We start from the raw sequence: 11,381 nt of genomic DNA on the forward strand, positions 1-11,381 counted from the left end.
CCCCCCCCCCCCCCTCCGCGCGCGCGCGCGTTTGTGTGCGCGATTTTGTGAGTTTGTGTGACACAGAGAGAGAAATGTGCTGAAATTTCAGTAGCTGCATCAAGGCATTTTCAACCTTTAGAGCTTTGGAGATGAATTTTCGATTAGAAATTTGATTTTAAACAATTAATACGATCACTATAAAGTCACCATTGACTATCATAAATAGCTTACACAATGAGTTCCCCAATGGGAACTTCCCATAAACATTTTATTTTAACATTGGGTGATTTTCAGACTAGGCTACCAGAACAATGCGTGGGCTAATCAGCATTATGAGTGTGTGTGTGTGTGTGTGTGTGTGTGTGTGTGTGTGTGTGTGTGTGTGTGTGAGAGAGAGAGAAAGAAAGAAAATGTGTGTTCTTGATTGTACGTGCACACGTGTCTGAGCCTGTGCATGCTAGTGATTGTTCAGGAAAGTTTATGTGCGTGTGCGCGCGCGCGCGCGTGTGTGTGTGTGCGTGTGTTTGTGACTGTGTGAGTTGCGGTAAGCGATCCATAACGATCTGCAGGTGGATTGTGCTGATTAGTACCGGCTGCTGTGGACTGAGCTGCGTGCAAACAGCTTCCTGAAATCTGAGCCTGTGTGTGTGTGTGTATGTGTGTGTGTGTGTGTGTGTGTGTGTGTGTGTGTGTGTGTGTGTGTGTGTGTGTGTGTGTGTGTGTGTGTGTGTGTGTGTGTGTGTGTGTGTGTGTTGGCAGTCAGCCCCTTCAAAATGTGTGTCTGTTTTGAGGACATCACGTGTATTTGGTTAATGTGTGTGGAAGGTATGTATGTTTGTGTGCTTATGTGAACTTGTCATGAATACTTTGTGTTTGTGTGTGTGTGTGTGTGTGTGTGTGTTTGTCAGGCTACCCCTTCAGTGTCTGATTGCAACAGCAGATGGTTGGATCACTGTGACCTCCCAGAGTGTGGCTCCCTCTACACCTGGGTGCACGCACGTGTGTAGGCTATTTACGCTGTTTTGGTTGATACAGTGGTTTATACACCCACACCTATGCATGACATAGAATAACAGTTAGGGGACAGGATCACAGATTTTAAGCACTTTTTTTCGTCACCATTATCCTACATGAGCGTTTTCAAAGGCACATGCCGTTCTCGGGCTGGCTTTTCAAACCACAAAGTTCACAAACAGTCGTAAAAGTGCAACCATAAAAAGGCCTGGGCTCGCTCTCCAGACCTGTTTTTTGTGTCTCCTTCAGACTCTCAGCATAGGTGTTTTTTTCTGTACCTAACACTGTGTGTTTTTGTGTTTGAGTGTCAGAAACTTGGTTTGCCCTGCGGTTCCTCAGAGCAATATTCATCCTAATCCAGTTTTCCAGTGAGTGATGGAGAGAGCTGTATGCCTCTGAGTCAGAGCAGAAAGGAGAGGAAGACCCGGTGTCTTGTGCTGGGATTTTGCCTGTCTTTCCATCACCTATTTGACCTTTCAACGTGATTATTAGTTGTGTGTTACGTCAGTAAGAGTCTGTTTTTAACCGCTTAGGACCTGATAGTTATAGGAGTTTTCAGCATTTAGAAAGAATCCTCCTGGCTTACTTCTTGGTGACTTGGTTGTTTATAATTAACATAATTAATATAGCAGCTTCTCAGACTGCCTGGAGACAATCAAGTTGCATCTGAAAACCTCCCTGCTGACAGTTCTGAAAGGGGCACATCAAATGTTGTCATGACCCATTATGTATACTAACAATCCAAACAGTTGGTAGTGGGTACGGTTGCCAGGTTGGATCCTACCTGCGAAAATTTTGGGCAGGGGAAGTGAATGGGACATATGGTGCAGTGTGGATAAATGTGTAGAGCATGACACTTCACATTGCCAAGGCTAAAGATGGTGGTTTCCTTACTGGGGACAGGCATGTTGGCATATTTCTAAAATAGACCAAAGGACATGTTAGCAGCACCAAATCGTGCTATTTTGACTGCAGAGATTGCAGGTATGCTGGTTGAAGGAGTGCAGCTCTTCTCATGCCAGCTGTCACTATGTGACCACATTGAAAAAAGATTTACTGCATTCTCTCTGTTCATGCCCGTTGTTTACTTCTCATCTTGTGGTCAACATATTTGGAGCCTCAGCAGTCTTTGTTTGAGCATGTTGGACCTAACACCTCTAAACCTTGATAATGTATGTTCTAAACTACTTGATGCTGCTCTGTATGTTATCACTGTTTTATTAGGATACTGAGACCTAAGATTCATGGAATGGAGATAAACAAAACAACACCACCTCACAATGAGGTGATATGAAATTGTATGCGGCCGTACACTGTGTTTTCATATATTTGTATATTTTTTTTATGGGGGGGCATTCACTGTCACCCTCCTGATACCTGTTATGTTCTTTAGCCTATTCTGTAACCTGAATCCTGTTACACTGTGCCTCTACATACTGTCAGCCTTCGACAAGGTTGAATCCCAGACTACGTCCACTCTACCTGGATACATTTGGAAATTAATCTTTTTCTCTCTGTGTTGACCCTCCATCCTCAATAAGCTGCTTTCTTTTTTAAATTGAGCTTTTTGAAAATGTCTCAAGAGCGGACAAATCTGAGATTGCTGGCCTTGTGTTTTATTGTGAACAGGGAAAACAGAGCTTTTGGAGAACAATGACCTGAGGCTGGTCCAGGGCTGTGTGGCAGTAAAATTAAGATCCCTAATTTAAAATATAAACCCAGCCAATAACATAGCACAGCTGTAGCCATCAACCTGCATTCATGATTATTTTGTCAGGCAGTGCAACCACAAATCAAGATTTGATTGATGTATTGGGGCAGCAGCATAGGAGTTAACACTGGCACTTGTTTGGTTAGCCACCGCAGTGCCTTGTCAGGTGATTTCACTTTGCAGTCCTGCAAAATTTAAACCGGGTTCAACTTTTCAGCCCGATGACCGTTGTGTTTTTTGCCCAAGCCCTCTGTGTTGGCAGATAGACTGGCCTTACTGAAATGAACTATTTTTCGGGCTAAAGTCGGGACATGTCTAAACATGGCCTTACTGAAACAAGTATTATCCATAAGATGCAAGCAACTCAGTATTTTAAGCTCTGTTAGTTGTCTGAAAACAGAAAGATTATATGAATAACTAAATGGCGAGTTTAGCTTGATTTAAACACAGTTTATTTGATCATAAAGAGCAGGCAGGAGAACTGAACAGAGCTTTAACCAGGGTGACCAGCCTGCTGTCCCACTGCTCGTTGGCTGTGACACATCATTTTGGAGCCTTGGTTGCCTCGTGGTTTAGTGGCTGCGGTCATAGTGGTCATAGCTATGAGAGGTAGAGGGTGGGGCTGATTAGAGCAAACATGCCCAGCAATTCAACTTGATGTTATACAAGTTTGAAGAAAAGCTTTAGAGTGCATTTGTCACTAAAAGTCATATGCATGATTCAGTTTTGCCCAGAGATAGCAAGTGGCGTTTTTTCTCTGTGCTGTGATGAATACACGCACCCTTCTTCCCCTTCTTCTTATCTCACACTCTCTTCTTCTTCTCACTTATTTTGTGCCTGTGTCCAAACTTTTGGAGGATTTGCCCTTTAAGATGAGATTTGCTTTTTAATGTGCCCATATGTGAATGCTTTGTGAGCTTTGTGTTTGTTTGTGTTTGACAGTCTGGTCTAACTCCTACTCTCAACAGCTGTGGCGAACGCAGCCAGATCTTCCATGTCCCCCTCTCTTTTCCTACTCCTACTCTGCTTCTGTCTGTCTGTCTGCTGGCTTTTCTCCCTTCTCTCTCTCTCTCTCTCTTTCTCTCTAACTCTCTCACACACACACACACACACACACACACACACACACACACACACACACACACCTCAGGCTTGATATTCATAGCCTCCCTCCTCCTCCTTCACTTGACATGGGAGCCTTAACAGATGTGCCCCAGCCTTGAGCTGCCTTTCCCTCTCTATTGCCTTGTGCTTCACAGATTTACCTTGTTGGTTTGGAAAAAACAGAAGTGTCTATTTTTTATACAAAAAATTACTACAACTAAACAATACAAAAAAATGGGAAGCTAAGGTACAAAACCAACATCAGTGATTGTACCATTATAAGTGATTGTTACAGTGTTCATTCTGGCGTCAACCATCAGCTTCACTCAATGTAAAGCATGTATGGTAATATATACAGTATATGTATATATATATGTATATATATATATATATATATATATATACCTTTTGGATTTGTGCACTTTTCCTTCAAAAAGCAAGGCTAATTGTTTCTTTATTTTGAAAAACGTTTTAAACATTGTAATCATATTAATTGTACTTCATTTACTGCCTTATTTCGGTTGTTAAAACATCGCTTATTCCAGCTTTTGAGTTTCAGCGGAGCTGTGTGTGTGTGTGTGTGTGTGTGTGTGTGTGTGTGTGTTTGTTGTGTGTGTTGTGTGTGCGTGCGCGCGTGCGCGCGCAGCCAGTGCTGTGCGCTGGAGGCTTATGGTAATTGCGGTCTCCCGACTGGCCTTCTGGGTAGAGTCTGCGCGAGTGGGAGTGGAGCGAGTCTCTCGGTCTCGGCAGCCTTCATCCATTCTGTGCGGCACTCCCCGTACAGCTCCGCGCGTCCTCGGTGCGAACCGGGGTGTTCTCTACGCTTCTCGAACAAGACGCGGGACGAAAAGCTACACGGAATAACCTTCGGCAAACCTTACGAGACACAGAATCCGCTATCGGAGAGGACATGGAGTGACGAAGAGCGGGAGAAAGGGGCTTTTTCCGAGGACGGCGTGCTCCGCTGAAACCCAACATGGCGCTGCTGCGAGATACGGCAGAGCTGAATTAATTTCTCCGCGAGTCCGCCGACCTCGCCACCTGTATCCTGTGGGGGCCCGGGCCGCACGGCGCATTGGCTCTCCGAATGAAAGGACCGTCACGGATTTTCTTTTGTGGATTTCTCTACATTCTGACGTGTGTTTTTCCTCCGCGCAGGATCTTTTTGGTGCTTTCTGGCAACACAAGTGACATTTGCAGCAGCAAAAAAAGTCAGCTTGAAATATAGGGTAATGGATGAGAGTTGCCTGTAGACAATAGAATAAGGACCGAGAGGTTTATACGTAAGACTTGTTTTGTTTCTTGACAAGTGGATAACCTGTTTGACACTTTTAGTTGTGTTTATTTTTTTTGGCTGGGATTGTGTGTCTCCAGCAGACGGGATCGTTGGATCGTAACCGGGCTAGTCTACGCACGCACGGATCGCTGTCCCTCTAGTTAACTTGAAAAAAAAACAAACAGGAAAAAGGCGTGAGTTGGGGCGCACGGACAACGGCTGGAACTAGCACCAATTAACCAGGTGAGGCAATCAATGACAAATCGAAATGTATTTTTATTTCACATAAGTCTGGCGATGGGAAATGTCCTGCATAAGGACACAAAACGCACAGTGCTTTCTTTTTTCTCTAAATTGTAGTCTGCTGTCTAAGCTTTTAAACGATCCAGTGTTTTTAAATCAAGGATAGTCTTCATGTAGGGTTGACTGTAAACGCCATATCCCGGTGTTGTGCGCAGAGACTGGGAGAGGATCGGCCACTTCTAAGAATAGCGCATAGGGTGGTCTTTGTGCGTTTCGACGGGGCAATGGCATGTGGTTGATAAATAACACGCACACACACACACACACACACAAAGATCCGACCCTGAGCTTGGCCTTTTTACAACTGTCCTGTCAGCCGGAGGGAGGTGAGAAGGACGTCCCAGAGATTAGCGGACTTGAAAGTGGCGCCGTCCTTGATTGTGAATATAAAGGCTTTTCGCACTCTGTTTAGTGACGAAGTGTGTGAGCGCTTCTGGGACGAGGGTGGGAGCGTGTGTATGTACGCGTGTACGTGCGCGCACACGGACCTTCTGCGCTAAACAAGGTTACGGAATCCAGCCTCGCCCTGCCAGAGGAAAGCGAGCGGTACTGCTCCGTTTATACACGGTTCAGTTGGAGGGCATCCCCGCGGTGTGTGTGTGTGTTTTGGTGTGGCAGCTGAGGGCGTGTGTGTGTGTGTGTTCGCGGGGGAGGTGTGGGGAGCTTTGTTTGGACAGAGTGGACGTTGATCAGTCGCTTATCAGCCCCAGTGTTGGAAGGGGGGGGGGGGGGGGGGAGAAGAGGCTGGACCGCTCACCTTTCTGTCTAGTTGATGGAAACCGCTCTGGCCACCACACACACACACACACACACACACACACACACACACACTCCATGTATTGCAGGTGTTCTCCGGTATGACTTTGCGCTGCAGTACGTAGTCTTCCACTTTTGCACGCAGCTGTGTGTCTTTGCATTGCCGGGGTATAGACTATCCTTTGCGTACGAAGGCTCCATGATAGTTAGGTCTCCACGCGTGGGTCACTCCAGACTCTGAATAGGCTACTCAAATAGTGCATGGCCCTTATTTCTGTCTTTAATTTTTACATTGCAATTCGCATTTTAATCCACTCCACTAATTGCTATACTCTGCCTTTAAATAAATCATGTTTACTTCTTCCACAGTCATATTTGCCCTGCACCAGTTTCTGGGCGGCAGCGATCAGTATGAACAACATCTTATAAAGTTTCTGTTTAATTGAAATTAGTGCTGCAGGGTGTGTTGGATTTGTTCCAAACTAAACCGTTTTTCCTCAATCTTTAAAGCTCCTCGGCGGGCTGCGTTGCCGGTGTTTCACAACCAGCAAAGCCGCATATGTCTTAAAATGACTCACAGGAGCATCGCAGGAGAACGGCTCATATAGCGGGATTTTTCCTCGTTCCGCTACGCCTGCTGCCTGTCCTGGAGCCTCACGGGCACTAATTAGGGGACGCTCTCTTAGCAGGATCGATGAGCCTCATATTGGCTGGCTCCAGCTCATTGACGAGCTTAGTGAGGGAAGCAGCTACTAAAAGACCACTTCAGCCCCGGAGCCAATCTACGCACGATATAAAGTGGAAAGTCGCCCATAACGTGGGCGGCTGACGCTCGAGCAGGTTGCGAGAGCGGGACCTCGTGTTGGGACCTTTCGAGGTAACATAGCAGGGTGATTAACTGGTGGAGGCTACTTCAGGGGGATTTGAAGCAGAATAAAAGCTTAATTTAATTTAAATGTAACATCAGCGCCCATGAGTGAAATGACTATTGTTACTACTTTAAGTTACGTTGGATCTTGTAGTTTTTAAAGCCTAAAACCAGTGAAGCTCTTGAAAAGTTGTACCACTTAATAATTTTAAGATTGTGAACAGTGATCAATAAATCATTGGTAAATAATTATTTACAAAAATCCCAACCACCACCACCAAATAACATATAACGCTACATTGCTCCACTTGTCACCTTGAACTTAGTTTGTTTTGGTGGAAATAGGCTACTAGGGATACGTTCACATTTTTTGACTGAATGTATATTAAGGTATGGTTTCAGGTTTGGACGTAATATAATACTTATATAGATAATAGATAATACTTTTCGTGCCATGATAGTGGGTTTTTATCTTGATTGTTGTTGGGACTTTCTCACAAAAAAGAAATGAAGCAGCTAAGAATTATGTTTTCTTACCTACATACCTCCCCGACTGTTTTCAGCCTCTCAACCACACACTTTAATGCCTTGTACATGGCTGGCTTTTTTTTAAATGATATTTTGGTATAAAGCATGTTCCCCAAGAAGTGCGTTGTGGAAACGTAAAACAAATACATTTTCTGTGGGCCGAGTTTATTTATAGTGTACCCGCTCGACTGTTTTGCGCATCACTTTTCCACTGTGCGCAAAGTCAGTGTGGGGTTGATCTGTTTTCCAGGTGTTGAAACACAGAAGGGGAGGGCTGCTTACCCGAGATTGATGTAATGGTTTTTTCTCTCTCTCTCTCTTTTCATGCGAGAGGATTTCACACTTCTTCCAAAAACGGTGTTTTATTGCTTAGGCCCGTTAGCTGTCAAAAGGTGGCCACCCAAACAAAATAAGGCTTTCATTTGGGGCTCGGCTTGTTTACGTTACACCACGGTCAGCCTCGTCTCTCCACGTGACAATCCATAAATGAATAGGTGTTTTTAACATCCGAGGTGGGGAAATCCAGAGTAATTACGAGTTTAAAAGGATCTGCATGTTGCGGTGGAAGGCGCACCTGAAGCTATCACCTGCCTCGTGCCTGCTGGGCCATATTGTCATGCTGACTGATGTGTGACAGTGGATGTATCAGCGGGGGGTCTGCTGCTGTGTATAGGGACAACCACACCACACCACCTCCATTTTTAAACCCATTAACTTGCTGTTTGTCCGCTTTTCTTATCTAGAATCAATAAGGAGCACGCAGGGAGTATTACGCACAGAGAGCACGTCAATAAAATCACAGGAGGACCACTTTTGCATATTAAACGTATTCTAACAGGCAGGGGGTAAATGTGTAAAATCATAAAGAGAAATGCCCGTGTTCTTTTTTATATCCAGTCGGAGACACGAGCTCCGTCTTATTGTTGTCGCGCAGTTTTTTTCCCTCTCACTCACGCCTGGATATAAAACAACAGTCTCCTCGCTGCCGGCGCTGCACTCGCTGCTGAGGCGAGGTGCGTGTGAACAAAAGCGAAGGCAAGGCAGAGAGCCGAGGAGAGATCAGTTTTCCAGGCGCTGCGCAGCTCCCGGAGGAGACGTCTCGGTTTGATTGAAGCTATGCTCCGTGCTGGCCTCCTGGGACCTCGCGATGAAACGGGAGAGCTGTCTCCTCTCCCCTCCCCTCCCCTCCCCGCCTCCCTTCCTCTCTCAGCGCTCCACAAAGCTTTTTGTTTCGAGTAGGCTTGGAGCGCACGGATCACTTCCCCGCAGAGATGTGTCGGTCCCCACTATACTGTCTCGCGGCACAGAGGCGGTCTTTACGGAGAACCACAGCTCACATTATTCTCTACTCTAGCTGCTGTCTTGCATATTAACACTGATATATCTGCAGCCGATTAGGCACAGATGTTAGTTTAACAGATTTTAGAGTTTCTCTCTCCTATGTGATGTTGGTCAATCACGTCTCTAAGAGTAACATTTAGAATTGAATGGTTTTGCCGAGACTTGTGAGATGCAGTGACGTCATGTGATATGGATACAGGGCCTGTTATTAAAATCCCAAACACTGATTGTATTCTAGTTTACTGACCTCCCTCTACCCTATCGGAAGATTGATTTAGCAGCGGAGTAATGATGCCACACCTTGCCTCCCTCCTCTGAGTCTCTGCAGGCTCAGTCTTGATCAGGCCTCCTCGTCTGTTTTCAGATGTCAGTGCCTCAGGCATCCATCTATCTGACGAAATCCCACAGACGCTTGGCAGTGCAGCAGGGCGATGGCGATAGGAGATTAATACAGCAACCAAGCAGGAATGCATTATCTGCTGTCTGCATGGCACATCACTGAGTTCATGTTGGTTATGAAGTTCTTGACCTTATATTGAGGACCATCACAAGGCTCCAACCACAAAATAAACACCTGTAGTTATATTAAGTAGGTCTAAAGAACAAATTATGTATTTTAAATTATGTGATCTAGGCCTTTCCATATCCTTTTATCATATGTCACCTTAACGTGTGTCCTTTTTAAAAGCCAGAAATGCAGGTCATGTCAGACGTGTGTTTGAAAGCTTGATTTACCTGACACTGACTTGGAACCTGTTTAATCTGACACTCATTTAGCCTAATTAACGTCTTTACACACCACCAATAATTAAGCCTCCTCTTTAAACAGACTATTCATCCTATGTATAGGAGGGTTCGTATGTAGGGGGGGTCAGTCTTTCAGCGTCATGTGCGTAGGAACACATGAAAGCGACGGCATTATTTCAAAGGAAAGTCAAGAAACCTCCAGTAAACGCGGCTCGACACATGCATGCGCATCCCTATTACAATCGGGTCCTTTGGTGGCATAAAGGGCCATTTAGTCCCCATTTGGCCCGGGATGAATAGAGAGTTCAGCAGCCGCCGCCTGGGCCCTAAAGCACGGGGGGGGGGGGGGGGGGGGGGGGGGGGGGGGGGGGGGGGGGGGGTCACAATCTCGCAGTTGTTGACGCCCGTGCTGCCGAGGGGGATGGGGGTTGAACCGTGAACCGACTTGCATGCGGCTGTGCAGCGGCCCGGGAGGACGCAGGGGCCCCTTGTTTACAGCTCGGTCGCTAATAATGTGACAGCTGAGGAGACGCCGCTGGCTTCCTCCAGCTCTGCGCTCCGCCAGCAGCGCGCTCTCTGTGCCTCTCTTCAGCACGCATCTCCGCGGTCTCTGTTCACTCTACACACTCATATACCAGACACTAGACTGAAGAGCAGTAGGCTACGTCCACCTTCCATATATGGACTCTGAGTCTACATTGAGATGACCAAATGGACCATTTGGCACACGTCAGCCTGATTGTGAATAGCAATTAATTAAAATTGGGCACGCGCACGTCCTCCGCACGCTCTGTCTTTATGATGCTGGTTGTTGATGCTGGTGAGAGTGCGAGGCCCCGAGGCTGTGCACTTAGTAGCCTAGTCAGGCTGTAGTTTTGGTCTGCTCTCGTGTTTTTTTTTCTCAGATTTGTTCCCGCTGATTTCTATTTTGTTCACCGGCAGTGTGTACAGAATTCCTTTCGTTGTGGACACACACACACACACACACACACACACACACACACACACACACACACACACACACAGAGAGCGTCTAGGTGGTGTGTGCGCGCGCGCGGCCGCATTTAATCCCTGTTGAAGCCCACCCCACCCCCGTCGCTGCGGAGATTATCCTGCGTCACACTGCATTTTTTTCAGAGCTGAACGGAGCTCTGCGCTTCAGAGAGCCTGGCAAAGCTCCAGGGACAAAGAGCGAGAGGGTGGCTGCACTCGCGTTGTACAGCAAGACCCACATTCCCGGATTGTCGTTCACACTACCAAACTTGTTTATGAATGATTGATGGCGCTGGGTTCTTTTTAAATGTGGCTCTGCGTTTCTAGTTGGGCATTTAGCAACTTGTAAAAAGAGAGGAAGCTGCTACAACCACATTGCCAACTCTTTCATCCTCACACGCACACACACACAGACACACACACACACACACACACACAGACACACACACACACACACACTACGCTGCATGGGAACTAGAATTGAGAGACCTCAGCCCTGGAGGAAATGATGAGCAGTGCCGGGGCGTATACCGTGGGTCGCAGGGAGTTCAAATAATTGTTGTCAGAAACCGGGAACAAGGGAAAAGGGGGAGAAGCGAATTTGTTTTCTCATGTCCTTGTTGACTCTTTGTTCCAAAAAAAAGCTGAAATACAGAGCTATATAGGGTTCCGCTAAAACACCCGATGGTTTTCCGTTTAATGGTGCGAGTCGGGGCTCCGCTCCACCAGTCTGGTTATAAACGCAGCTCCGACCGCTG

At 46.4% G+C, this 11,381-nt stretch overlaps 1 protein-coding gene across 1 annotated transcript in view; it reads left to right on the plus strand.

Annotated features, from left to right (window-relative positions):
- The first annotated feature begins 4,455 nt into the window (after positions 1-4,455).
- The window catches only part of bcor (BCL6 corepressor), a 29,912-nt gene continuing 22,986 nt past the window's right edge, over positions 4,456-11,381 (plus strand). Inside the window, exon 1 of the mRNA XM_034886030.1 lies at positions 4,456-5,330. The gene's annotated coding sequence lies outside the window, so the exon portion shown is untranslated. The remainder of the gene's footprint in view (positions 5,331-11,381) is intronic.

The sequence above is a fragment of the Etheostoma cragini genome, chromosome 11, assembly GCF_013103735.1.
Source record: "Etheostoma cragini isolate CJK2018 chromosome 11, CSU_Ecrag_1.0, whole genome shotgun sequence".
Classification (NCBI taxonomy): domain Eukaryota; kingdom Metazoa; phylum Chordata; class Actinopteri; order Perciformes; family Percidae; genus Etheostoma; species Etheostoma cragini.